This window comes from Mustela nigripes, chromosome 2 (assembly GCF_022355385.1).
Source record: "Mustela nigripes isolate SB6536 chromosome 2, MUSNIG.SB6536, whole genome shotgun sequence".
NCBI lineage: Eukaryota > Metazoa > Chordata > Mammalia > Carnivora > Mustelidae > Mustela > Mustela nigripes.
In genome coordinates, this window is record NC_081558.1 from 123,895,102 (window position 1) to 123,922,048 (window position 26,947).

A 26,947-nucleotide genomic window follows, 5' to 3' on the forward strand; every position below is an offset into this window, starting at 1 on the left:
TCTCCCACTCCCCCTGCTTGTGTTTCCTCTCTCGCCATGTCATTTCTGTCAAATAAATAAATAAAATTGAAAAAAACAAAAACCAAAAAACTGTATGCTAAGGGTGCCTGGGTGGCTCAGTCAGTTGAGAGCCTGACTCCTGGCTTTGCTCAGGTAGTGTGATCTCAGGGTCGAGAGACCAGCCTGGCATTGGGCTCCTTGCTCACTGGAGAGTTTGCTTGGGATTCTCCCTCTCCCCCTGCCCCCCCACCCCGCAAGCTCTCTCTAAATTAATAAATCTTCAAAAACAAAAACCCCACAGCTGTATGCTAGATATCACTTCCTTAAAGCATTTTTTTTTCTTCCTTGTGGAAATAATTCCATTATACTCTTAAAGAAACTCAGCACGAAAAATTCTGTTTAAAAATCTTCTTTCAAGGTCAATTTACAAATTTAATTAATAGGGATTGGTAAGTGATTATGCAATTCTAGAAATGAAGAGTACTGGATCAAGTCTTAACAAGTATCTCATAGGAAAGTCAATACATGGTGTGTGTTTTCAGTCTTTGTCATCTGGTTCTAGTCTCTGTTTGGCAACAGCGTTTTCTACGTGGCTCTGCTAGTACAGCCAAAAAACCTTGCATACTTCACAACTTGCCACTCTTTTCAAAGATTCAGTTAAGAGACTGAAGCTTATAGCACAGGCTGCTGGAGTCAGCTTCTAAAGTGAGAGTCTCATGGGCCTAAAATATCTCTTGTACCCACACATTTCCTGGTAGGCCAAACTTCACAAAATAAACAGAGATGACCTCTCATCCTTCCAGTCTTCCGGAAAGTTTAGAAATGATGCAACCTCTTGGCAATAGGACATGACATATTGCTTTACTTGTGCGAACCATGAACTTCCTTCATTCTGCGCCATCGGGACAAACAAGCATTTACATTAGCATGGCCCCGGCTCTGAAACTAACTCTCATCAGCTTTAACGAAACAAGACGTTAAATAAATGGCCTTGGCCCAAGGGAGAAGGGGCCGGGGAGGGTGGGGTGAATGAGTCAACCCAGGACAACAGGGGAAGTCTCGCGGTTGCTTCATAGTGACATTCAAGACATTTGAGAAAAGTAGAAGCTGGTTTTTCTGTCAATACCTTGGTTTCTTCTCCTTCCTTCACCCCCCCCTGCGCGCAGGAATAACAAAGTCTGGAATCAATAGAACGCTCTTCTTCGGAGAGGCTGAGTATTTTCCCACACGTGAAGCTGGCTGGCTTGGTGCTTTCCCTTTGCGGGAGGGTGAGCTGTGAGATTTCCTCCCGCTCCTCTGCCTGCTCCGTTTTGTGTCTCGACCACTAACCTAGCTCTCAACTCTTTCTCTTCCTGAGGCAGCTTATTCTGGTTTCTCTTCTTCAGTAAATAGAAACAAACCTTTGGATGCTGCGTCTCTTTTAACCTTTGGGACTGTTTCCGTCTACTTGCTGCTGGCTCCAAGAGGAGTGGGTCCGCCCTTGTTTCCCAGGGGGGTTTGTCTGGTTTTGTTTTGTATTTGAAGATTTTTCTCTCCCCTACAATTGCCCCACTGCTCTCTTTTCTCCAGGCTGCACGGATAATCCATGCTCGAACATGCCACAGTGTCAAAATTACAGTGCATGACAAGGTATAGCCTAGTTAAAAAATTCTGGGCAGGGGTGCCTGGGTGGCTCAGTGGGTTAAAGCCTCTGCCTTCGGCTCAGGTTATGATCCCAGTGTCCTGGGATCGAGCCCTGCATTGGGCTCTCTGCTCAGCAGGGAGCCAGCTTCTACCTCTCTCTCTCTGCCTACTTGTGATCTCTGCCTGTCAAGTAAGTAAATAAAATCTTAAAAAAACATTATGGACAAACAGGGGATCCCAAACTATTTTACTAATGAGGCCCTTCCCACTTTGTCCCCAACATGTTTCTCTAGCCTATACCCCCTGTAATGCATCCCATATGACAGTGCTCCTCAAACTGCACTAAGTGAAGAACCAGCTGTTTTGTTTCCCATCTCTCTAGGTCGGCTGTGTGGTCCTACTGTGCGGGTTAGCATGCGGCTTAGCCGACATGTCACTCACCCCGAGAGCAGAACCACCACACCGGCTCCACATCCTGACCGAGGACAAGAGGCCGCTGACAGTGCAGCATCAAGTTGCCAACATTTCACCAGTTCACTCACCCATGAGTTCTTTCCTTATAGGACCATAGAACGTAGCAAACAATCCACAGTCCACTGGCCACACTTTGGGTAGCATAGTCATAGGGCTCATGGGGTTTAGCCCTGTGTCAGGCTCCATGTGTTCCATGCTCATCAGGAAGAAAAGAAACCAGGTTCTGACCGTGTTTTGGTTATGTTTGCTTTCGAACTTTGACCTTAGGTTTTCCTTCAGCCTGGGTGTCTCTGTTCCTCTACCTTTGCTTGGCCTATCCCTATTTGTCTTTGAATGTCCACCTTAAATTTGTGAGAAATAATTCACATGTTTATCATTTTGATGTGTAAACTTCAGTGGTTCTAGTACATCTACAGTTTTGTGCAACTGTCACCACCACCTAATTCTAGAACATTCCTGTCAGCCAACAAAGAAGCCCTCTACCCACTAGCAGTCACTACCTAATCTCCACTCCCCCAGCCCCTGAGAACCACTACTTTATGTCTCCATGGGTTTCCTTCTTCTGGATATTTTGTATCAATGGAATCATACCATATGTAGCCTTTTGTGACTGGCTTGTCTCAGCTAGTGTAATTTTTTCAGGATTCATCCATGTCATAGCATAGATCAGTTCTTCATTCCTCCTTATGGCTGACTAATATTCTATTGTATGGATACGTCACCATTTTGTTTATACTTTCATCTGTTAATGGACATCTGGGTTGTTTCTATTTTTTTGGCTATTAAGAATAAAACTTCTAAGGATACCTGGGTGGCTCAGTTGGTTAAGCCACTGCCTTCAGCTCAGGTCATGATCCCAGGGTCCTGGGATGGAGTTCTGCGTCGGTCTCCTTGCTTGGCACAGAGCCTGCTTCTCTCTCCACCTCTGCCTGCTACTCTGCCTGCTTGTGCACACTCTCTCTCTTCTCTGACAAATAAATAAATAAATAAATAAATAATAAAATCTTAAAAAAAAAATAGAATAAAACTTCTAGTGGACGTCTGGGGGGCTTTGTAAGTTGAGCATCTCCTTTCCACTGAGGTCATGATCCCAGGCTCCCGGGATCAAGTCCTGCATTACTGGTGTGTGTGTGTGGGGGGGGGGTCCTTGCTCAGCAGGGAGTCTGCTTCTCCCTCTGCCTCTGCCTGCTGACCCCCCTGCTTGTGCTCTCTCTGTCAAATAAATAAATAAAATCTTAAAAAAAAAAAACCTGCTAGATACATATACTAGATTTATTGTTGATATGTTTCCATTTCTCTTGGGTGTATACCTAGGAATGGAATTACTGGGTTGTATCATACCTCTGTGTTTAACTTTTTAAGGAAATGTGAAACTAATTCCTACATATTCTTGACCAGACTTTGTTATCTTCTTTAAGAAAAAAAAAATATAGCGGCACCTGGCTCAGTGGGTTAAGTGTCCGACACTTGACCGTGGATCAGGTCACGATCTCAGGGGGGGTGGGATAGAGTCCTGTATCAGCCTCCACACTCAGCAGGAAGTCTGCCTAAGATTCTCTCTCTCTGTCCATCCCTCCACTCGTGTGTATGCTCTCTCTCAAAAATAAATAAATCTTAAAAAAAATTATAGCCATCTTAGCAGGCACTGTACATATTTTTCTTCTGTGAATTCATCTCTGACTCTTTCTCTTTCCAGAATCAATTCCTTTATACTCTCTGCTCTCATAAGAATGAATAATACAGTAATTATAAGAAGAGCTACTTTTGGAGACTTTGTGGGTGCTAGGTATTAAGCTATGTGCTTTACATGTGTGAGCTCATTAAATCCTCCAATGATCTCCTGTGAAGTTGGTGTTAATAGTGCTTCTATTTTACGTATGAGGGCCCAGAGAGAGAGAGAGGGAGAAAGAGTGAATTGTCCCAAGTCCTACACCTAAGAGTGAGAGCTGGAATTTCAATTCCTGGGCATATTTGACCCCAAAGCCAATGCTTTGAACTATTTGGCCTTAAAAAAATAGAAGTTATTAATATTAAACTCTTTCATAGGGGCACCTGGCTGGCTCAGTCAGAGAAGCGTGTGATTCTTGATCTTGGGGCTATAAGTTCAAGCCCCAAGTTGGGCATAGAGAATACATCATACACATATACATACACAGACTTAAAAAAAAAAAAAAGCAAGGTTTAAAAATGTAAAATCTCTTCTTTAAGAGCAGGCCCATGCAGTGCAATTAAAATTAGCAATATTTTGTTGCTAAAGATTTGGTGTAATGTTATCCCTAGTTTACTCAAGAGTACTTCCACGAAGCACTGTCAACAGTTCTCATTTTTCCATTCTGGGTCTTACAAAATAAAAAGCAAGCTGTCCGATTCCAAAAGCATTCATTTCACCCAGCATCTACAGCCCTGCAGTGTTATCTGTTTATCCCCCGTCACTGACCCATCCTGTCACACAAATGGAGGTGCTTTTTAATGTCATCTTTGAACTTGATCTTGAAGAAGACTATTTGGAATTCATTGAACATACATTTATTAACGTGTCTTTGCCAGATGATATGTGCCATAAAGATATTCTGTTCTCACTATTGACTTTTTTTTTCTCATTTTCGGAAAGAAAAGAACTCAAGATACCACTTCAATGTTAGAATAATCCTTGTCATTTTTTTTCTTGGCTTATTTGTCATCATACACAAACCCTAATTATTTTGTCTCCTGGTGGGTGGGAATAGGGTATACCACTTATTAGAGGTGTGTGTGTGTGAGTGTGTATCTGTGTATATATAGATATATCTTACAACGATCACAATAATGATATGAAGTGTGTTTTCCTATCATCAGTCTATAATTAAACCAATAAAAGTATAGAGAGATTAAGAAACTTAACTAAAATTACACCTGTAATAGTATAGTAAATCTTACAATAAGGGGCCTGTAGAAATTATTTGATCATGAAACTCTCCCCTCCCCACATTTAAAAAAACAACACTTCTATAAATAATTCAAGAGGTTGTGTGATAAAATCTCTCTGCCCCCACATCTTTGTCCTTCCTGCAAAGCCTTCCCAGAAGGAGTTAATCATTTCCTCCTCCTGGATGCCCTGGCAATGGTGTGTCATGGCACTTAGGATGCTGTGTTATAATTTGCTTGTTTACACATCTGCTTCTTTCTGAGGGCAGGGCCCGTGACTTATTTTCCTTGTGTCTTCAAGTGACACCTAAAATCTAAGGGTGTGTCCCATCAATGTTTATTGATTTGATTATCTGTCATGGCCACAGCCAACACGTGCACGCTCTTCAGAACCCCGGCTGAGGACAGCAATGCACATCGCTCTGAAACAGGGAAGAAGAAAGCAAGCTCATCGATTCCCAGTGTTTCTTGGGATAAAAATCCAACAACATAAATATCTTTAGTTAAAGGTACCCTATGGGTTACTGTGTCTTCGGGATGACATGTGTTCTCACCAAATAAATCTGCCAAGAGGGACAAGTCAACGGATTTGAGCGAGCACGCATCAATAAGGCTTTAAAAAAAGATGCTCACATGCCATCTTGTCTTTAAAAAATTCTTTTCTGGGTGCCGGGGTGGCTCAGTGGGTTGGGCCTCTGCATTCAGCTCAGGTCATGATCTCAGGGTCCTGGGATCGAGTCCTGCATCGGGCTCTCTGTTTGACAGGGAGACTGCTTCCTCCTCTCTCTCTATCTGCCTGCCTCTCTGCCTATTTGTGATCTCTTTCTGCCAAATAAATAAATAAAATCTTAAAAAAAATTCTCTTCTGTCCAAAAATGCTTTGTGTTTTTCTCATGCTTTGATCTAGCAGCAGAAGATTGCTTATTCTGGCTCTGGATAAAGCTGGGGCAAAACTACGTTGGGCTTCTTCCCTTCGGTTCTGAGCTGACAAGTCCTTTGATCGTCCATACCCTTCTCCTATACACTGGTCTGTGACCTGATTCCTTTCTCCCCCCGCCACCCAACCTCTGCCTTTTTCTCAGTTCCTTTCTGTATTTGCTATCAAAAACTATTCTGAGGGGGCCTGGGTGGCTCAGTGGGTTAAAGCCTCTGCCTTCGGCTTAGGTCATGATCTCAGGGTCCTGGGATCGAGCCCCGAATCGGGCTCTCTGCTCAGCGGGGAGCCTGCTTCCTCCTCTCTCTCTGCCTGCCTCTCTGCCTGCTTGTCATCTCTCTCTGTCAAATAAATAAATAAAATCTTTAAAAAAAAACACCCAAAACTATTCTGGGGGGTACCTTGCTGGCTTAGTCAGGGAGGATGTGACTCTTGATCTTGGCGTCATGAGTTCAAGTCCCACAATGGGGATCGAACTTGCTTTAAGAAAATATTTTCGGTCACCCTTCTCTTTTCATGAAACATATCAATAGTATGTATCTCTGTGAATTAATGCAATATCCCCAAGAAGAAGGACATTCCACAGAGGTCAACTGATGGCCCTCAGATCATACAGGAAGATGACGGCTAAACCCAGAATCCAGATTTCCTGATCTGTTTTGCCCTAGTTTCCACTCTCACTGTATGTTTAATTGTTATTGCTAAAGCTTCCTGTGTTACCCTCCTCACCCTTAAAGACTTAGAGAGAGACCTAAAAGGTTTTATTTTCGCAAGACATTAAGGGAATGGAAATTGTGAAGAAAGCCATGAAGAACCTCCAAGTTCTATTCATCATTTGCCCAAATTGCTGAGTTAAGTACACAGGAAAGGGTAGTAGTCTTCCTACCTCCTGAGGGTGGACCCAGTTTATGTGAAGAGGCCATTCTCTGGCCATCCTTGACATGCACGCAGCTGCTGACCTCATCTTTCTCTGAGCAAGTGTGGCCATTACTGAAAGGGCAGACACCCCCCAGGGAGCAGGCAGGAGGGCCAGGATGTGGGGAGGGTGATTCAGCAGGTAACAGCAGTCCCTTTCAGGCCACCCTGCAGGAACGCCCAGGGGGCTCACCATCTCAGACAAGTTTTAGAGGAGAGAGACTGAACTCCTAGCTGCCCATGATATTTTCCTCAAAGACAAATTTTGTTTCTCCCTTTAGGAGGAGAAACTGATATCCTGATTTGCATAAATCACAAAATTCCTTATGTATCTGATTATGGAAATATGGATTCCTTTTCTTTTGTCATGAAAAGGACTGACGGGAAAGCGCATCCCCATTTAATTTTTGCTCCTGAGGAAATACTGGGGGCGGCAAGTGGAGGACCCCCGTGGGCCGCAGAGTCTGGGGCTCCCAGCACGTGGCTGAGACGTGTGTCGAGGGAGGAGAAGAATGGAAATTTTCGAAAGAATCTCTTTCTGAGCTTCCTTAATCTACTCCGGGTTTAAGAAGTGTAAAAATATGATGTTTTACCAAAACTCTAAGTAGCACTGTTGGATCTGAAAGCTTGTAATAAATGAAATTAATTTGCAATGAGCTGATGTCCTTTCCCTTACTGCTAGGCACTCGGATGACAAGAACTGAAATGTTGTTCCCCTGAAGCATATTTTAAAGAATGTTTTTTCCTCTCACAGTGAATATTTTTAGACTGGACATTAACATGCAAATTATATGGATTAAGCTCTCCCCCACCCCACCTCCCCAACCCTTCATAATAGCCTGTGAAAAGTCAGACCACAAAGGCACAAAGACAGTCTTATTGCTTTTAACCTTGGAGGAAAGCGGCTGCGTCTACCACTCAGCGTTTACTTGGGTATGAAACTCAGAACATACCTATGGCTCCAAGAGGCCCCGCCAGATACACACTCCCACACGCATGCCGAGGTGCTCCCTGGCTCCTGCTATGGTGACGGCCTGGAAATTAACGACACAGACTGAGAAGGACAAAGAGAGGGGGACAGGGATTTCTGAAATGTCAGGGACTCCCTCCTGCTGACACTTTCCTAACAACGTGTCAGGGGCTTTCTCTGCAGCATTGGAGCTGGATTTTCCCACAGGTAAACTGGGTATTCAGTGCTTACTACGGACCTCTGCTTTTCTTGGAAGCCCTAGGGTGTGATCTGGAACCCAAATGGGGGTTGGGGGTGTCCCTTGATGTTGCTCGTTTCTGCTCGAAGGTCCTGGACTAGTGTTGGGCGTCAAAGGCGGTGAGGTTTGGTGCTTCCGAGGGTTCCTTGGTCTCAGCCTCACCTTCTCCCTGTTTCTGAAGGGGAGAAATCAGATTCCTGTCATTTCCCTGCTTTGAAACCAACTTTGGACCTGTATTACCCATAGACAAAGTCTAAATGATTTAGTATTGCATGAAGAATCTTAAGGAACTGGCTCCAACCTACATTTCCTTTCTCCTTTTTTGACGCTCATGACTTGTTTGCCCCAAGGACCCTACACAGTCAGCCATCACAAACCTGGACAAACCTTCCTGGACCCGCCGGCCACCCCCACCCTCCCCGCTCCACTGACCATGCCTTGTAAATCTGTCCATGGGACCCATATGACTGTTAGCCATTGTCAAGATCCCTCTAGACTTGTTCAAAATCTTTCTTGTGACACTTATTCCATTAGAGCTTGATTAATTCCTTACATTTCTGAATCAGTTACAAGACAATGAACGCCTTCAAGGCAGGATCTGTATCCATGTCTCTCGGAACTTCCATCTTCCACACAGGCCCCAGTAAGGGCAGGGTTATTCTGGCGCAAGAAATACGTATTATACTCCAGCCATATGCAATTTGCTCCCGTCCTGGGGACAAACAATTAAGAAGTTGTTTGATTTCATCTCTGTAGAAGAGTAGGATTAAAATAAGGTTGAATTTATTTCCTACCTGCGAATAATGTCCGGTCAAATAGGAAGGCAACATTGAAACAAAGACTGCTAGAGTGGGAGTCAGACAAATTGGATTCTAGCCCTACTCTGACACCAATAAGTTGTGCAACTTGGAAGAGATCACTTGGCCTCTCTGGCCCTCAGTTTCTTCATCTACAAAATTAAGAATTTGTCCAGGTAATGTTATTTTCTCTTTCTTTCTTTTTCTTTTCTTTTCTTTTTTTTAATATTTTATTTATTTATTTATTTGACACAGCAAGGAACAACAGGCTGAGGGAAAAGCAGGCTCCCTGCTGAGCAAGACCCCCCCCCCCCCCATGCAGAACTCAATCTCAGGACTCTGGGATCACAACCTGAGCCAAAGGCAGACGCTTAACCCACTGAGCCACCCAGGCGTACCATGGAGTGATGTTATTTACTAAAGCATATCCATAGTCATCTATGGGGCAAAAATCTTCAAGGAGCATTTGAAAAAAAGGCAAAGTGAAAATGAAGTGGGTGATCCAGCTGTTGAAGACACAAGGTGATCACGAAAGTGCCGGATACAGGCTTGGTACACAGAGTCCCCAGGAGACAAGAGGTCTATTCCTTCCTGATGCTTTTATGTCTACATCCCAGCATACTAGAAAAACCAGCCTCCCCCTATTTGTCCCAGTGCCCTGATCTAAAGGTTCATCTCCCTTGAGAAGTTCTTCTTCCTTGCCCTGCTACCCTGAACAACCTTTGAGGAGGTTAAGCACAAAGTAGTGGGAGGTGCTTCGCAAATGTGGACCTGTTATGGGTTGAATTGTGTCATCCAAAAAAGATACGCTGAAGTCCTAATCCCTAGTACCCCAGAAGGGGACCTTACTTGAAAACAGAGCAATTAACAAAGCTAATCAAGTTAAAATGAAGCCATTCGGGATGGGCCCTAATCCGAGGGGACCGGTGTCCTCATCAAAAAGAAAAATTCCAATGCAGAGAGACAGACACACAGAGGGAAGATGAGCTGAGGACTGGTGGGGAAGATGGTTATGTTGCAGGGTTGATATTTGGCAAACACCAGAAGCAAGAAGCAAGGAAAGATTCTCCCCTAGAACTGTCAGAGAGAGCCTGGCCTTGTCAAGGCCTTGATTTTGGACTCCTGGTCTCCAGAATTGTGAGTGGACACATTTCTGTTGTCCTCAGACACCCAATTTCTTCCTTTCTTTCTTAAAGATTTTATCTTACTTATTTGAGAGAGAAGGTGAGACAAAGAGCACAAGCTGGGGGAGAGGGAGAGGGAGAGAGAGGAGCAGGTTCCCCACTGAGCAGGGCACCAGATGTGGGGCTCGATCCCAGGACCCCGGAATATGACCTGAGCCGAAGGCAGACGCTTAACAGACTGAGTCATCTAGTCACCCCATCAGCCACCCAATTTCTGGCACTTTGTTATAGCTGATTTGGGAAACGCATCAAGGATTCAGGCTGAGTGAAGTGGGCTGCCCAGGGAAGCACGCGTGCGTGTGCGCCTGTACTCGTGTGTGCTGGAAGGTACCGCCGTCACGGGCAGCTAGTCAAACCCATTCGTCTTACAGGACTTAAACCCATCAGCAGTTACTTCACCTTTCTTCCTCCTGTTTTGCTCTTCTGTCTTTCCTTGTCTTACTGCAACCAACAATCCTCCCTCACCTCCACTCTGCCCTGGCTTCTTTGAAAGGGACATTTTATTCTGCTGTTTACTTAGAAATGTTAGTACTACAAAATCTGGCCTGGCTGAAGAGGCCTCCAGTGAGGGAGGGAGACAGGCCTCCCGCTTGGAGGAGATCTGGGGAGGCTCAGACCTTGGTGGCACCAGTAAAAGGAAGCCAACTAGGGTAAACTTCTTCGTCGCCCTTTTTTTTTTTTTTTCCTTGCAGTTCGTAAATCCTCCTTGTGAAACTGGTATAATAGCTGCTGTATGAAAACTCCGCTGAAATCCCCGCTCTGGAATCTTCGGGGCGCCTGACATAACCCTCGCCCTCCGCATGGTGGAGGGCAGAGAGGCCTCCCTCTGTGTCCTTCAGCACGGCTTTCCCCTAGATCTGGGCTGGGGCTGCTGGATTTGAATGGAGGATTGTTCACTGGAGCCAGTGACCGGCAAAGCTGCCAGTTCCAACACTTAAAAAATACAGTACTGCTTTTAAAGTACAGGAGAAGGGCGTTGAAGCCAGGGTTCAGGGGTTCCTTGTCAAGTACACTGCCCATCTGTCCCAGCTCTCCTTGGAGGGGAGGGCCGAGGTTTCCCGAGGCAGAGGAACGGTCCCCCCCACCTCCACCTCCAAAGCAGCGAGACGGGGCAGGGGGGAGGTGGCCCGCTTCTGCTCTGAGCTCTCCAACACACCATCTACTGGGCTGCTGAGAATGGATAGTTCCTTTCCCATGAGCTCACTCTCGACGCTGGTATTTACAGAGTAACCAGGGCTGAGATGTGTGCCACGGACATCTGGTATATGCTCCGAGTTCAGGGCTGTGAGAGAAAGAGCATTTCTGTGATTGCGATCGCAGAGCCTGTGTCGTACTCTATGACTCGGTTAGAAATTGTACCCATCGTTCTTCTACTGGGGCGACAGGTAATTATTGGATTAAATATTCATGTTTTAATTATTGGAAAGAAATACATTAATGAGCTATTTTTGAAATATTTTCCATACAGAGTCAAGCAAGAAAACCTAAAGAGTGAGGCTTTTCTGTACTCGAGATGAAATCATTTCATTGTTTGGTGCAGCAGGAACATTTTTAGAAAAGGACTGGAATTATTCAGCTGCCTGAGTGACTTGACCATTGCTGAATAAAACCCTGGCTAGGAAGCCGACTGTTACCATTGGTCAGCTTCGAAATTCCCCAGGAGTGTTCGGATACAAAGAAAGTAATGTCCTGGGGCGCCTGGGTGGCTCAGTGGGTTAAGCCGCTGCCTTCAGCTCAGGTCATGATCTCAGGGTCCTGGAATCGAGTCCCACATCGGGCTCTCTGCTCGGCAGGGAGCCTGCTTCCTTCTCTCTCTCTCTGCCTGCCTCTCAGTGTACTTGTAATTTCTCTCTGTCAAATAAATAAATAAAATCTTTAAAAAAAAAAAAAAAAAAAAGAAAGAAAGTAATGTCCTAAAGAGAGTCCCTTTAGTTTTCCTGGTGATGCGGAGAGGGCCCCGGCGGGATGGTCTCTGATATTCTCTGGGATTCAGACTTAATTCACTCAAAAGACAAAACAAAGCAAATCTAAGGCGTTTTTGTTTCTATGTCCTCATGAACTGCCAGAAAAGGGACTTCCGTGTGGGCAGAACCTATCTTTGTTAAGCTGCTGGGGACATCCTTCATGAAATGGGTTCCATGAAAGTATTAGGAATGGCTCTTCTGCCAGTCTTAAGGGCAAAAGAAACAGAATATAGAGACCATAACATCTTGAGTTTCTAGGTGAGCTCCAGGGGAGACAGAAGCAACGTTATCATAAGAGAGCAGAAGCACATCACGAGTGGGTCTCAAAAAGGCAAAATTACAAAACCACACATGATCTCAGGGTCCTGGGATCTAGCCCCACATTGGGCTCTCTGCTCAGCAGGGGAGTCTGCTTCCCCCTTTCTCTCTGCCTGCATCTCTGCCTGCTTGTGATCTCTGTCAAGCAAACAAATAAAATCTTAAAAAAAAAAAAAAGAAAGAAAAAATATCACAAGACCACAAACATACCTTCCTAAAAAGGAGGTACATTTTCTTATTGTTCTAAGTATAATGTAGGGCAGGAAGATGAAGAGTAATATTCAAGGCATCTGCAAAGGAAATGAGCCTACAAATCGCCTTTTTTGGTGCGTTAGTCTGAAAGGACACCTGCCTCATTCACCAAAGAAGCAGTTTTTTCAGCCTTTTTTACAAGCTCAAGCCCCCCTGTTCTGCAGAATGAATCAGAGGCATTACCTTTACCACAAAAATAACTAATTGAAGGAAGCAATTTACCTCCTTCTTATTTTATCACATTAGAAGGAGCAAAGATTACAAATAAGATCGAATTCCTCTTGCCTTATTGATCACGTCTGAATGCTGACCATGTTTTTACAAAAGAAACAATGCTATGTTCTCAGATTCTCAACATGAGTAGGCCAGAATTACTTAATCAAATCTATAGTAGGAAGTGCAGAGCTGAACAATACACTGGCTTGTGTGTTTTGACTTCACCGTCTCCATGGTAACGTGCATGAACAAATTAAGAAAAATATGAGCGATCTGTCTTTAGGGTGGAACTTGCCAAATCTTATTTAGTCTAATTAGTTTTTAAATTAATGATATTTTCGATGGTTAAAATGTTTTCCCAAGAATTCTCGTGCAAAAAAATGGTCGTATTTACTGACTTTGGTATAATTAAATGTCCATATTTTTAGACTAAGCTAAACCAGTTGTGGAGTGAGAATTATTAATGGTTGCATAATTTAAAGGAGTAGGCATCTCAACAAAGGCCATGCTGGTAAGAAGCTTGAAACAACTGTTAAAAAGTTAAAATTTTAGTTCACCTGATTATTCAGCATCATGGGAATTCTATTTATTAAAAGATGGAAATAAATTAAAAAAATATATATATATATTAATTTGACTGAGAGAAAAGAAAGACAGCGAGAGAGGGAACATAAGCAGAAGAAGGGGAAGCAGGCTTCTTGCTGAGCAGGGAGCCTGATGTGGGACTCAATCCCAGGACCCTGGGATCATGATCTGAGCTAAAGGCAGATACTAAACCACTGAGCCACCCAGGCGCCCCAGGAATATATTTTTAATAAAATATTTATCTTATTTTAAGCAAATCCTACTAGCCGAAGGAGGCTGTGTCTTTTGGGAACCAAGTGGAACACGATGAGGGGCAAAGCCACTGGAATCAAAGGGGTGTTAAAAGTCAAGACTCAGAATGCCGATATCCAAGAACTCTCTCAAACCTGCTCAATTTCGAATATCGAGAAACTGTCTTCTACCAGCAGCTGAAGCAAAAAGTACGTAACCCTCTCGCTGCTGTCATTTAAAGACCGTGAGCAAAAGGGTAGAGAAGAGCTCAAGAACATAGCTGCTGTTCTGGGGACCGAAACGGCGACTGGCCCAGGAATTGGGTGGGATATACGGGAGGCACGGGGACCTCCTTTTGCTCTGTGAGACGAATATGAGCTTAGCTCGAGTTATGGAAAAGAGCTTGGTAAAGAGTCAAAAAGAAAAAAGAAAAGTGAAAAACCTGAGCTTCGAGCACCTGTGCAGAGACAGCCAGAACCCTTTCTGCCACTGGTGTTAAGTGTCTGGACACAAGGAAGCCATTGTCCCCCGGCCACTACTGCATGATGAAGGAGCCACAGACGGTGCAGACCTGGCATCATGGGAACGGAAACAAAGCCGCCCAAGGAGAGAAAAGTCCCTGCGATTCTTGAAGGTCTTTCCCATTTTGTCAGTAAGGAAGGCTGGAGACCTCGTGGAAGAAATAGTCTGTATATTTTACTATGAACACGCGTGTACGTGAGTGTGCGCGTGCACACACACACACGTTTATTCTATAGTGTACTGTCACCGCGGTCAGTTAATAAAACTTCATAAGGTTCCAAATATTAAGATTACATTAAGAATATGCAGCTGATCCAGGAGTCTTTGACAATTTTAATCAAGATTCTGCTACTCAGGAGTGTCTGGGTGGCTCAGGCAGTTGAGCGCCTGACTTCAGCTCGGGTCCTGATCTCCCAGCGTTCTGGAATCGAGTCCCATGTAAGGGCTCTATGCTCCGTGGGGAGCCTGCTTCTCTCTTTCCCTCTGCCCTTCCCCCTGCTTGTGTTCTTTCTGTCTCTCAAATAAATAAATAAAATCTTTTAAAAAATGAAAGAAAGAAAATTTTGCTACTCAAAGTAGGCAAACTAGCTACACAACAGCTGTTGGGGCATCGTGCCTGAAACCGTCCTGTCTTGCAATGTATTGCGTGTTGCCCTGTGGACTCCCATTCTGGCTCAGCTCACAAACCAGGAAGCATTCATCCAGCAGAGCAACAGGACTACAAAATAAATTTTCTCCCGGTGTTAGGAATGAGGAGACACGAATTCCTTCTTATTGTTTACAAGAACAACCATGATTTGAGTAGCATTTAGAATTATAAACAAATGGTTCAAGAGAGAATCAAGAAGATTTAAGACAAAGATAATGAACTCAGTTATTGGTTCCCACTTTTGTATCTTACCAATACATGTACTGGTAGTGTTTTCTGGACTTCAGAAAAGGCTTTGAAAAATCACCATGCTAAATGTAAAAGCTAAAACTGTAATGTTAACAGAGGAAAACAGAGAAATTTTTGCAACCTTTAAACTGGCAATGTTTCCTTTAAATACAACACAGAAAGTGTTAACTATAAAAAAGTAATAAATTTGGCTTCATCAAAATGAAAATAGCTATTCAAAAGACACTGTTAAAAAAATAAAAAAGCAAGTCACAGACTAGTAGAAAATATTTACAAATGTATGTCTGACAGAATATATAAAGAACCAATACAATCCAACAATAAAAAATAAACTCCATTTTAAAAATGAGAAACCACTTCAAAAAGGAAGATGTACAGATAGCCAAAATGGCCTTGGAAACATAGCCAATATCATCAGCCATCAAGAACATATAGATAAAACCACAAATGAGACATCATTTCACACCATCAGACTAACTAAATTTTTAAAAAATGACTTTACCAAGTGTGGTGAGTGTCTGGAGCAATTGAGACTCTCATACATGCTGGTGGGTAAAATGGAATGACCACTTTAAATACAGTCCCACAACTGCACAACTAAGTGTATACCTACTCTCTGACTTAATAATTCTAGTCTTAGGTATTTACTTAAGAAAAATGATAAATGATGTACTTAAGAAAAATGAAAACAAATATCTGTATAAGAATATTTATAACAGGAGTACCTGGATGGCTCAGTGGGTTAAAGTCTCTGCCTTCAGCTCTGGTCATGATCCCAGGGTCCTGGTATTGAGCCCCGCTTTGGGCTCTCTGCTCAGTGGGGAGCCTGCTTCCTCCCTCTCTCTCTGCCTATTTGTGATCTCTGTCTGTCAAATAAATAAATAAAATCTTAAAAAAAAAAAAAAGAATATTTATAACAGAAAAAAAAGGTGGGGCACCTGGCTGGCTCAGTCGGAAGAGCATTCGACCCTTGGTCTTGGGGTCATGGGTTGAAGCCCCATGCTGGGTATAGAGATTATTTAAATAAAATTTTAAAAAAGAAAATATTTCTAACAGCTTCACTCATAACAGCTTCAAACTGAAAACAGCCCAGGTGTCCATGAACAAAAGAATAGCTAAACAAGTGTGTGGTATATCCATTTTTTTGGCGAAAAAGAAAAAGTAATAACTCCTTATATATGCAACATAAAGCCATTATGCTGAGTCAAAGGAGCCTTACTCCAAAGCGTACGCATGATATGATTCCACTTATATGAAGATCTAGAACAGGCAAAACTAACTTTGGATAAAAGCACAATTCACAACAGTGGTTGCATATGGTGAATGGAAGTGGGGGTTAAGTGGAAAGAGGGAGCTCTCTTGAGGGAACTTGCTGGCATGATGGGAATGTTCTGTATCTTGGTAAGAGTTTGGGTTATATTTACCCGAACTCATCAAAAGCACATTTAAGATTGGTGCTTGTCACTGTATATAAATTATATCTAAAAAAAATCTATAGGGACGCCTGGGTGGCTCAGTTGGTTAAACAGCTGCCTTCGGCTCAGGTCATGATCCCAGCGTCCTGGGATCGAGTCCCACATCCGGCTCCTTGCTCTGCAGGGAGCCTGCTTCTCCCTCTGACTCTGCCTTCCACTCTGTCTGCCTATGCTCGCTCTCGCTCGCTCTCTCTCTGACAAATAAATAAATAAAATCTTAAAAAAAAAAAAATCTATAAATGAGGGGCACCTGGGTGACTCAGTGGCTTAAAGCTCAGGTCTTCATCTCAGGTCCTGATCTCAGGGTCCTGGGATCGAGCCCCGCATCGAGCTCTCTGCTCAGCAGGGAGCCTGCTTCCCCCACCTCTCTCTGCCTACTTGTGATCTCTGTCTGTCAAATAAATAAATAAAACCTTTTTTATAAAAAAAATCTGTAAACAAATACTGAACTCTAGTCAGCAAGATACATGCTGAAGTATTTAGAAGTAGACTGAAGTCTGCAACTGACTGAGAAATGCATCAGGAAAGATGATGAATTGATGGGTAAATAGAGGAATAGATATGCGGTAGGTGATAAAGTGAATTAGCAAAATGCTACTTGTAGAATTTAGGGGCTAGGTACTGGAAAACGGTTGTTCATTGTATAGCTCTTTCCACTTTTTCTGCATATTTGAAATTTTTCATTTAAAAATGTTGAGAAAAGGGGAGCCTAGGTGGCTCAGGCGTTAAGCATCTGCCTTCAGCTCAGGTCATGATCCCAGGGTCCTGGGATTGAGCCCTGCATCTGTTTCCCTACTGGGTGGGAAGCCTGCTTCTCCCTCTCCCACTTGCCCTGTTTGTGTTCCTGCTCTTGCTATCTCTCTCTCTGTCAAACAAATACAAAAAGTCTTTAAAAAAAAAGATGTTGAGAAAAAAATTCAGTTAATTATACACCTATCCTTTGACCCAGCAGTTCCGTTGCTAGGTGCTTGCCTTAGGAGAGATAAAAAAAAGAAATGAAAAAAAAAAATGCTCACACAGAGACTTATCCTACAATATTTACAGCAGTATTCTTCATAATAGTTCCAAACCAGAAACACCCCAGGTGCCCATCACCAGGAGTATGGATGTACAAATTGTGGTGTCTGTATACATTGGAGTGGTACTCAGCAGTAAAAAGGAATGAACCACTAATATGTACAACAAGATGGCTAAATCCCCAAAACTCCATGTTGAGCCAAAGAAGTCAGAGACAAAACTCAGAAACAGGCAATGAGAACAGGGACTGCCTGTGAGGGGTGGGAATTGACTGGAAGGACACGAGACAACTCTCTGGGATGACAGAATGTCTGATATCATCATTGGGATGATGGATATTCAAATGCATACCTTGATCCAAGCTCATTGAATCGTAAACTTAAGATCTACACATCATTTCTGTGCATAAGATTTACCTATGGTGGCTAGAGGAGGGGGAAGGCTAGAGAAGAAAGATCCCAAGCTGTAGGCTGAATTGTCTTTCCCGATGTGAGTACAGATGACAATTTAGAGGCAATAGAGAACTCTGAATAGGGGAGCAGAGGGGACAGATCTCATGTCCGGAATCCAACTCCGAATAGTAGGATGGGTCTATTCTTTGTGACGTCCTGAGATAGGAAAAAAGACACTCTTAATATTTCAAGGTGTTGCAAGATGAGAGAAAATAGTAGTATCTTGGTGAATTTGTGGCCAGTATAGATCTCAGCCCCAACGTCAATGGTACAGGACAAGAGCCACGCTGGTACCTTTCCCCTTTGTCTTCAGAAATGTACAGATTCAGTTCCAGTAGGGAAACTAGCTGTCAGAATTGATGGATGGAAATCATTGCCCTTTAACTCCCCCCAGGCCCTCTCTCCGAGTCTATGCAATACATAAGATGAGAGAAGGTGGGCTAGCTGCTTTGTTTCCTAGCCCTCAGCAGGTTGGAAGCAGCAAATTAGAAATGGGGAGGAGACAGTGAAAGAGCCAGAGGCCGTCACTCAGACAGCAAGTGACAGCTCACAGCAGGTGCAAAGGCTGAATCCAAAGGAGAAATATAAAAAGCCAACCTAAATACTCAAACCACACAACAGTGAGTGGGGGATCCCTGCAGCTCAATTTATTTAAATAACTCCTCAGTGCACTGCAGAGTTTTACAGATCAGTCTAAAGTCTTTCTTAATGTCCTAAATGAAAAACCAGGGAATGTGAAGGCATCATCATATTACACATTTTCTAAGAAGTCGGAGAATTGCTATATTTTCTCAAATTTTTAATGCAATGCAATTAGATTAATATTTAAACATTTTGATTAGAGGGATAAACTCTACTTACAAAAAAACCCCACATCTGTAAAATACGTATTCCCTGACAACAAGGAATAATACACTTTCTACTCTTAAGACGAGTGAAGGTCCACCCGTCAAAATCATACAACGTTGGGTGACAATATCTTGATAAAGAAAAATAGTAACACTTAACTCTGTTACCAAAGCTGAGGTCTTGCACTTTCTCTTTTTATGACTTCTGGGTCGGAGAAATGTCATCCCTCTTACTTCGTAAGGGCTTTGTATTTTGAGACACGTCTTGGAATGCCTTTCTGTCGATCATTATATCAGATCAGACCTTGAAATCTTTTTTAGCGGTTTTGTGAAAAGATGATGCATTTTGTGCTTTATTTTACTGAGCGGTGTGATGGAGTCATACCTACCGAGTGGCGAGAGCCCACTGTGGCACCTCTTCCCAAGAGTGGGTTCCGAGAGTTCACATTATCAGCCTGAAAACAGCTACAGTGGGAGAAATTGTACCATGAAATCAACAAACACTATAAAACAGGGTTCTTTCCTTTCCTTTTCAGGGAGTTGGTTGTTAAACATTTACCAGCACGCCACTCGTTGTTCAAGAAGCTTTGGATATTCTGGATGGTCTTAGAGTCAATGGCTACCACCTCTGGCTCTTCTCTAAATAAGAACTGTGAAATGTTACAGCTGGTCAGTCCTCAGCACAATGGGCAAGGTAGGAAAGCCTGCTTTGTTACTTATATTTTATTGGGATCCAGACAATCCAGTTTAATTTTATTAAATTATTTGAGCAATAGTGACAAAAGAGATGGAAATGGGCTGAGTATAAAAGAGAATAAAGTCTGTAGAGTCAGTACTGTTACAAAATATGATCCTAATAATCCTCGCTTCAAGAAATCATATCAGGGGCACCTGGGTGGCTCAGTGGGTTAAGCCGCTGCCTTCGGCTCAGGTCATGATCTCGGGGTCCTGGGATCGAGTCCCGTATCAGGCTCTCTGCTCAGCAGAGAGCCTGCTTCCTCCTCTCTCTCTCTCTGCCTGCCTCTCTGCCTACTTGTGATCTCTCTCTGTCAAATAAATAAATAAAATCTTAAAAAAAAAAAAAAAGAAATCATATCATTTGTCAGATCCATATAGGGCTTGGAAGAAACAGACAAGTAACTGAAGCAAATATCAGGCTTCAAGCTTCATATTTAGATTAGAAGAGGGTAACAAGTCTCCACAGAGATAGTTGTTTTTATCAGGGAGGGTATAAGCCCTTCTATTATCTGGATATTTGATGCTCTTGAGATAGGCAAGTTCATTTAAAGCACTCACTCTACCAGTGAGTACTATTTGTGATTGTAGGGAATTCCTAAATGTCATAGCTTATGGAAATCCAATCTTAATGACTCTTACAACCTATTTGGGATTTGAGATTTGATGTGTGCTGACCTGTAGGCACCTATGTTGTTTTGATCAGGTTTTACTGCTTTGTAACAATCATGAGCTAATGACAAGGGCCAGAGCTGTCATTATAGGAGGAAAAAAAATGTTCAAATAGCTTTGTTCTTGCTTCTTTAAAGTTAGAAAAGGATGATTTATATGCTTTCAAACAGATCGATGGCCTATTCACCTCAGTCTCATATTTGATCCTGAAAAGCAACACAGAATTTAGAATGAAAAATATCTTTTTATCTAAGAAATTCTGGTACTTAATGCAGTCAGTTTATCAAATTCTCTGAATAATTCCATCCAAAAACTTGAATTCACAAGTGTTTACTGAGTGCCTGTTACAAGCAAAGCACTGGGCTGGTCATTACAGAACTATAAAAGGCTGGCTGAGATATGGTTCCTCCTTCAAGGCCTCTTTAATACAAAGTGAAGGATCACATTTAGCATGTTATAATCAATTGCTGATTTATAATTTTTTTAGATACAATAAAATATTCAACTCCAAAGATAATGAACAAATTATTTCATGATCAGAAATATTTGAGAGGGCACCTGGGTGGCTCAGTTAAGCATCTGCTTTCAGTTCAGATCATGATCTCAGGGTCCTGGGATTGAGCCCCACATTGGGCTCCCTGCTCAGGGGGGGAGCCTGCTTCTCCCTCTGCCCCTCCCCCCTGCTTCTTCTCTCTTTCTCAAATAAATAAAAATCTTAACAAAAAAAGAAATATTTCAGGAAGTACTGGAATGTTTGCTTCTTAGGGGCAGGAGCTTCTCTATCATGGTTTCAGCTGTGCCCAAGCAACATTTATCAAGTGTATTTGTTCAATGAATCTTGTTGTTCCTTTGTGTTATTGTTATAAACATCTACGATCAATGAGTCTAAAAGTTAGTAACTAAAGATCGCTTGGTAGTAGGTTGTCAAATAAAATACATTATCGCCTAGTGGTCTGTGCTATAGAGTTTCCTAAAGTATTACTTATACTTTTTTTCATTTTTCAACTTTAGTAGGACACTCAAATTTCATCTGAAGAAAAAAAAGAATCCAAATGACTTGTCATCATGTACAAAATAGCAATTCTACCTTTAAAGTGCCAATCCCATTACTTAAAGGATCCTCATTAAAATAACTTTATGCTTCCCAGGTATTAATAAATATTGAAATACATACATGAGGAAGGAAATCTGAATTTCATATAAGTGTTTTCATAATTTGCCAACTTCCTCAAATTGGAATTTTATCAGAAAAAATAGAGAAAACAGGAAAAAACTGAAGCCAAAAAAAAAAAAAGGCATATTGAAATCAAGAAAAAAATTGGGCGAATCCCAAAAATGCTCCTTGTGAATTTGCCAAAATGTTTTAAAATCTCACATGAGATTTCATTCCCCCTCCAGTGTGTGATTTATTTAACTCTAGCCCAACAAACTGGAGCTGTGAGCACAGGCACTAAGTCTTTAATGCCACAAGTGACCAGAAGGCAAAAGCCATACTCCACTCTTTGGGGAATCTTTTCTGCCCTGCTGCCCACCCTCAACACAACCCCCTACCTTCTTCCTCCCACCTCCCTCTTGTGCTCGCCTCCCACCTCAGCAGACAAAACCAGATTCCTTGGAGGTGAGCCATACTGGGCCATGGCTTTCTGTTCCTTAAGAACTTAAAATACCGGGGTGCCTGCCCACTCTAGGTTTCCGCTCAGGTTCTGATCTCAAAGGCCTGGGACTGAGCCCCCTCTGCACTCAGCAGGGAGGCTGCCTGGGCTCCTCTCCCTCTGCCCCACCCCCCACGTGTGAGCAGGCACGTGCACTCTCTCTCAAATAAGTAAATCTTAAAAAACAAAAAGAAAACAACTTACAGGATAGCGAAGCAGTCACTTCACTTCACTGCTCCGGGCCTCGGTGTCCTCATTTGTAAAACAGGTGAAAATATCTGACATTCCCGACTCACAATTTATCTGAGGTTCAACGTCTTGATATGTAAGAAAAAGATCCAAGGAAACCCTTTGCAAATGTGGTTACTGTTTATTTCAGATTATCTAATTTCCAAACACATTATAGAAAGTTTAGGTTTATGAAACCACATGATTGCAGGGCCTTTTCCCTTGGATATATAGGGAAGTTCCAAAATTTCCCATGTTTCACCCATTTACCACATTACTTCATTAAGGGCAAGGTTGAGTGGGTTAGTGGTTAGGTTATGGGACTAGGCATAATACTTCCTGAATTCTTATCTGACTTGGCCATTGTTTTGTTATTGCCTCAGGGAAAATCTTAATGCCTTAATTTGCTGTAAAAACAAATACATATCAGGGATATTTACTTTGAAAAAGGGTTATGAGAGTTTGAATGGATTCATATGAGAGGGCTTTCTACGTGAATCTTGTTTTTTGGAGCCAAATTATATGGTGTAATTCTAAAACAATAGGAAAAGAACTCATTTTAATTGAGTTTTACTTTGTCTTAGCACAGTGCTTACATTCTCATTCAATCTCTACAAGCTGCAAGGTATATAACATTATGGCCATTCTTTCGGATAAGGAAGCGGGAGTCTCAGGAATTTACCCAGATATCACCAATTACAGGAGATAGGGCTGCAATGAGAACTCTTCTCTCATTTCCCTCAACCTCCGCTCCTCACAGTGTGGTCTGTGGAGAAGCTGCAAGGGAACCGCCTGGATCTAGTTAGAAATGCCGAATCTCGGGCTTTGCCCTCTGCCTTCTGAATGACAGTCTCCGTTCTAGTAAGAGTCCCACAAGAAAGTTTGAGTCTGTAGCAAGACCACCTGCGCCTCTCCAACTGGACTCCTCACACGATCGCTTCTCTTCACGGCTGACCTGGTTTCTGCATGAGCCCCCAACACCCACACATATCCCCCAAATCCCTACATCCGCTCAAGCCCTGGCAAAAGTCACCATAACTTCTCTTTAGATATGGCCCTGGTTTATTCCACCATTATAACCTCCCAGTATTGTCTCATAATTAAGTGCACATGTGGTCTTCTTCTGTGCTACGGTATACACTCTACGAGAGAGGGCTTAGTCTTGTCCTTCTTTGCATCCTGTGCATCTGTGCACAGGAGTTCATTTAACGAACTGGAGTTCATTAAATGAATAAATTAAGTAGCATTTCTTTAGTGCCTCAAAATTTTCCCTTTGTTACCTCTTTTCCAAAAGTTGCCACAAGGCCTGACACTCCTCACTCTGAGAGGCACAACTATTATCAGTAGAACGGGCTTCTAATAAATCAGGTAGGCTGGGGCCTAGTCCACCCCCAGAGAAAGGCTACTGTTGGGGAATCTCAGCGCCAGGACGTTTCCACTGTCTTTGCCTCTAGGAAGCCTCATGACTCTTGACAAGTCCTTTCAACTCCCCGAATTTCCATTTCCCATCAAAGACAGATGGAGTTTGAGTTCTAAAGTATAGGGATTTGTTACCTATTATGATCTGCTCTTTGCATTTCCATCACCCTCGAACCTTCCAACCACAGACCTGGTCTTTATCCAAAGCCCTAAACCGAAAGAGAGGGAAAAACAGGGAAGAAGATGAATATGCTTCATAACTGATCTTAAGCCAGAAAAGAAGCGACCTAAGGTAAAGTCATTCACGCTGATGAACTTTTGGAGTCTTTCTTACTCATGACGGTTCCCTGTTCTGATAGCAATTAGACACTACTCCTAGAGTATGCTCCTTTGTGTTTGGTGCCTGGGTGTCCTCTTCAAAAGATACTGAACAGGCCAGTTATATGGAAAACCAAGAGCAGTTGTGGATAAACAGAGCGAGAGAGAGACATGAACACACTCAGCTCTCCATAGCAATGCTCTACTACATTGTGTCAATGACAAGGTGGTGAGGCATCTCAAATCTTTGTTATTAATAAGGGTTATAAGAAATTGAAGTTTGCAAATGATTTCTTCTCTCTCTTTCTTGCTCTCTTTTTATTTATTTTTTTAAAAGATTTTATTTACTTATTTGACAGAGATCACAAGTAGGCAGAGAAGCAGGCAGAGAGAGAGGAGGAAGCAGTCTCCCTGCTGAGCAGAGAGCCTGATGCGGGCCTCGATCCCAGGACCTGGAGATCATGACCTGAGCCAAAGGCAGAGGCTTTAACCCACTGAGCCACCCAGGCGCCCCTCTCACTCTCTTTTTAAAGTATTAGAGTGGATTCAAGTATCCTGGCCACTGTCACTATTTTCTATTACTATTATTATTTCTATTTTCTATTGTGCTTTTTTGAATGAGAGAAGGAAACGAAGTTACAGAGAGTTCTGAAGGCCTATCACATGACCAAGACCTTATCTCTGCCACAGCTGGGAAATCCAGACATGGCCAAGGGTTGTGTGGTTTAGGCTCGTGTGAATGCCATTTCTCTTGTGTGTTCTAGGAGTGAAGGTGTTAAGACATGGTGCTTTGGGGAATGTTGACATCATAGTTTTGCAGACAAAGAGGTTCCTTGTGAAGTTTTCACGACCTGTTGAGGAAAGTAGCGTGTTTGGAACACAATGCAAGGCTGAACAAAGAGAATGGTTGGTTGTTATCTCTTAAAAATGCTTTCCATTAGGGGCACCTGAGTAACTCAGTTGGTTAAGCATCTGCCTTTGGCTCAGGTCAAAGGGTCCCAGGGTCCTGGTCAACGGGAACCTGCTTCTCCCTCTCCTCTGCCTGTCCCTTGCTTGTGCACTCTCCTTCACTTTCTCTCTCAAATAAATAAATAAAATCTTAAAAAAAATGTTTTCCATTGGTTAAAGAAGATTTGGTAGTTATGATTTCTCTCACTGCTGCTAGAACAGTGGTTTTTAAATTATTTTTTTTACAGTGAGAAATATATTACCCAGAGTAACCACAGAATGTGTGTATTATAGAGAAAGAGGTTTACACAGAATTATATATTTGTATATCCATATGTAATGATTTATAGATGAGTATATATATGGATGAAATTTGAGTTTCACCAAACCATGCTTACTTTTACTATATTAATAATATTTTTTATTCTATTTCAATTTCTTAAAAATGCTGAATGCAATCCACTAAATTGATTTCATGACCATTAATGGGCTGCAGCTCAGAGCTGGAAGATACACATCCTTGTATGGCCGTGAACAGTTGCTCCCTGCCAATTAGCTGAAAATGATCAATCGAGAGTCCTCCTTCACAGATACGGGTTACAGTTCTGGCCAACCAACCATGATAGCTGCCTTAGCACTAGATGACTGCTTTGGCCAGAATAAAAGAAAAACACAGCCTTCATATAGTGGAACTCAATGCCTTCTACGGAACAGATAGCCAAGCAGCTGTTGTTAAGACAGTCAGACATGGGCGCCTGGGTGGCTCAGTGGGTTAAGCCGCTGCCTTCGGTTCAGGTCATGATCTCAGGGTCCTGGGATCGAGTCCCGCATTGGGCTTTCTGCTCAGCAGGGAGCCTGCTTCCCCTCTCTCTCTTTGCCTGCCTCTCTGCCTACTGTGATCTCTGTCAAATAAACAAATAAAATCTTAAAAAAAAAAAAAAAAGACAGTCAGACATGTTGTTCTACTTTATCCCAAATTCATGCACCACTTTGCTATTGTGTTGATCAAGTTGGTTGAAAAGAAAACATCTGCAAGAGAGCATTATAACATCTCAGTGTGCATTCTTATGAATAAGGCAATGGCTGGAATTTTAGTGATGTGTTTCTCTAGCATATGTAAAAATCCAATATAAAAGGATATGATACTCTTCAAACTTTTCTTGTCTATTTTTGCCTCAGTGGGAGTGGGAGTCCAAATTATAGGCTAACAGGTTTATTTTGTAAGTTTTAGAAGTTTCAAATTCTACATCATCAAGATGAGTTTTTATGTGTGAAATATTTTTTTATTCTACTCCTGAAATGTTTCTATGCTGAAAACGCTTTTCTAAATTGTTGTCATTTGTGTTAATTCACTATTTATTCTCAATGTGATTTTCTTAATCAAAAATAAACAAGAAGGGAAAAAAATGTTGCTTTTCGTTTATGTGAAATGTGTTTTTTTTAAATATATTTTTAAAGATTTTATTTATTTATTTGACAGAGAGAGACACAACGAGAGAGGGAACACGGCAGAAGAGTGGGAAAGGGAGAAGCAGGCTTCCCACTGAGCAGGGAGCCTGATGCAGGGCTCGATCCCAGGACCCTGAGATCATGACCTGAGCTGAAGGCAGGCACTTAATGACTGAGCCACCCAGGCACCCCATGAAATGTGCTTCTTTTGGGAAGTTCCTTTTAAGGCCACTCTGAATGAGGTGTAGACTCGAGGGCCGTATACCAGTTCTGAGCCGTGGAATTCAGGAGACAACCACTGCAGAATATAAGAGAGACCTGGGATAACTTTATGTAATTGCAGCAAAGAGATTTCTAGAGGTACCTAGGCTGTTGTTTGGAGGGGGCACATGGTTTATGCATTATTGGATAGAAACTGGATTTTGTGAATTTTTTTTTTTAATCAAGCTGATTTTTGTCCTTGGGGAAGAACTGAATGCAGGAAAGTCATCCAGTGCAGCTGCTTAAGCAGGAATATTTTAGTTTTTAATTTTTTGAAAGGTATTTCTTCTGTCAAATTAAACAAAACAAAACAAAACAAAGCAAACCAGGGGCGCTTGGGTGACTCAGTGGGTTAAAGCCTCTGCCATCCGCTCAGGTCATAATTTCAGGGTCCTGGAATCGAGCCCCGCATCGGGCTCTCTGCTCGGCAGGGAGCCTGCTTCCTCCT

The 26,947-nt window shown here is 42.5% G+C and overlaps 1 long non-coding RNA gene across 3 annotated transcripts in view; it reads right to left on the minus strand.

The window, feature by feature from the left end:
- Positions 1-22,218, minus strand: part of LOC132010085 (uncharacterized) — a 39,760-nt gene extending 17,542 nt beyond the window's left edge. Inside the window, exons 1-5 of one of the 3 annotated variants that reach the window (XR_009402146.1) lie at positions 22,081-22,218; positions 8,612-8,770; positions 8,059-8,233; positions 7,804-7,884; positions 2,905-3,064 (exon numbers count right to left, since the gene is read on the minus strand). This is a non-coding gene — a long non-coding RNA (uncharacterized LOC132010085). Of the gene's footprint in view, positions 1-2,904; positions 3,065-5,284; positions 5,424-7,803; positions 7,885-8,058; positions 8,234-8,611; positions 8,771-22,080 lie in introns of those variants that run through there. The other 2 variants (XR_009402147.1, XR_009402148.1) reach the window with 2 other exon arrangements.
- Positions 22,219-26,947: the final 4,729 nt, after the last annotated feature.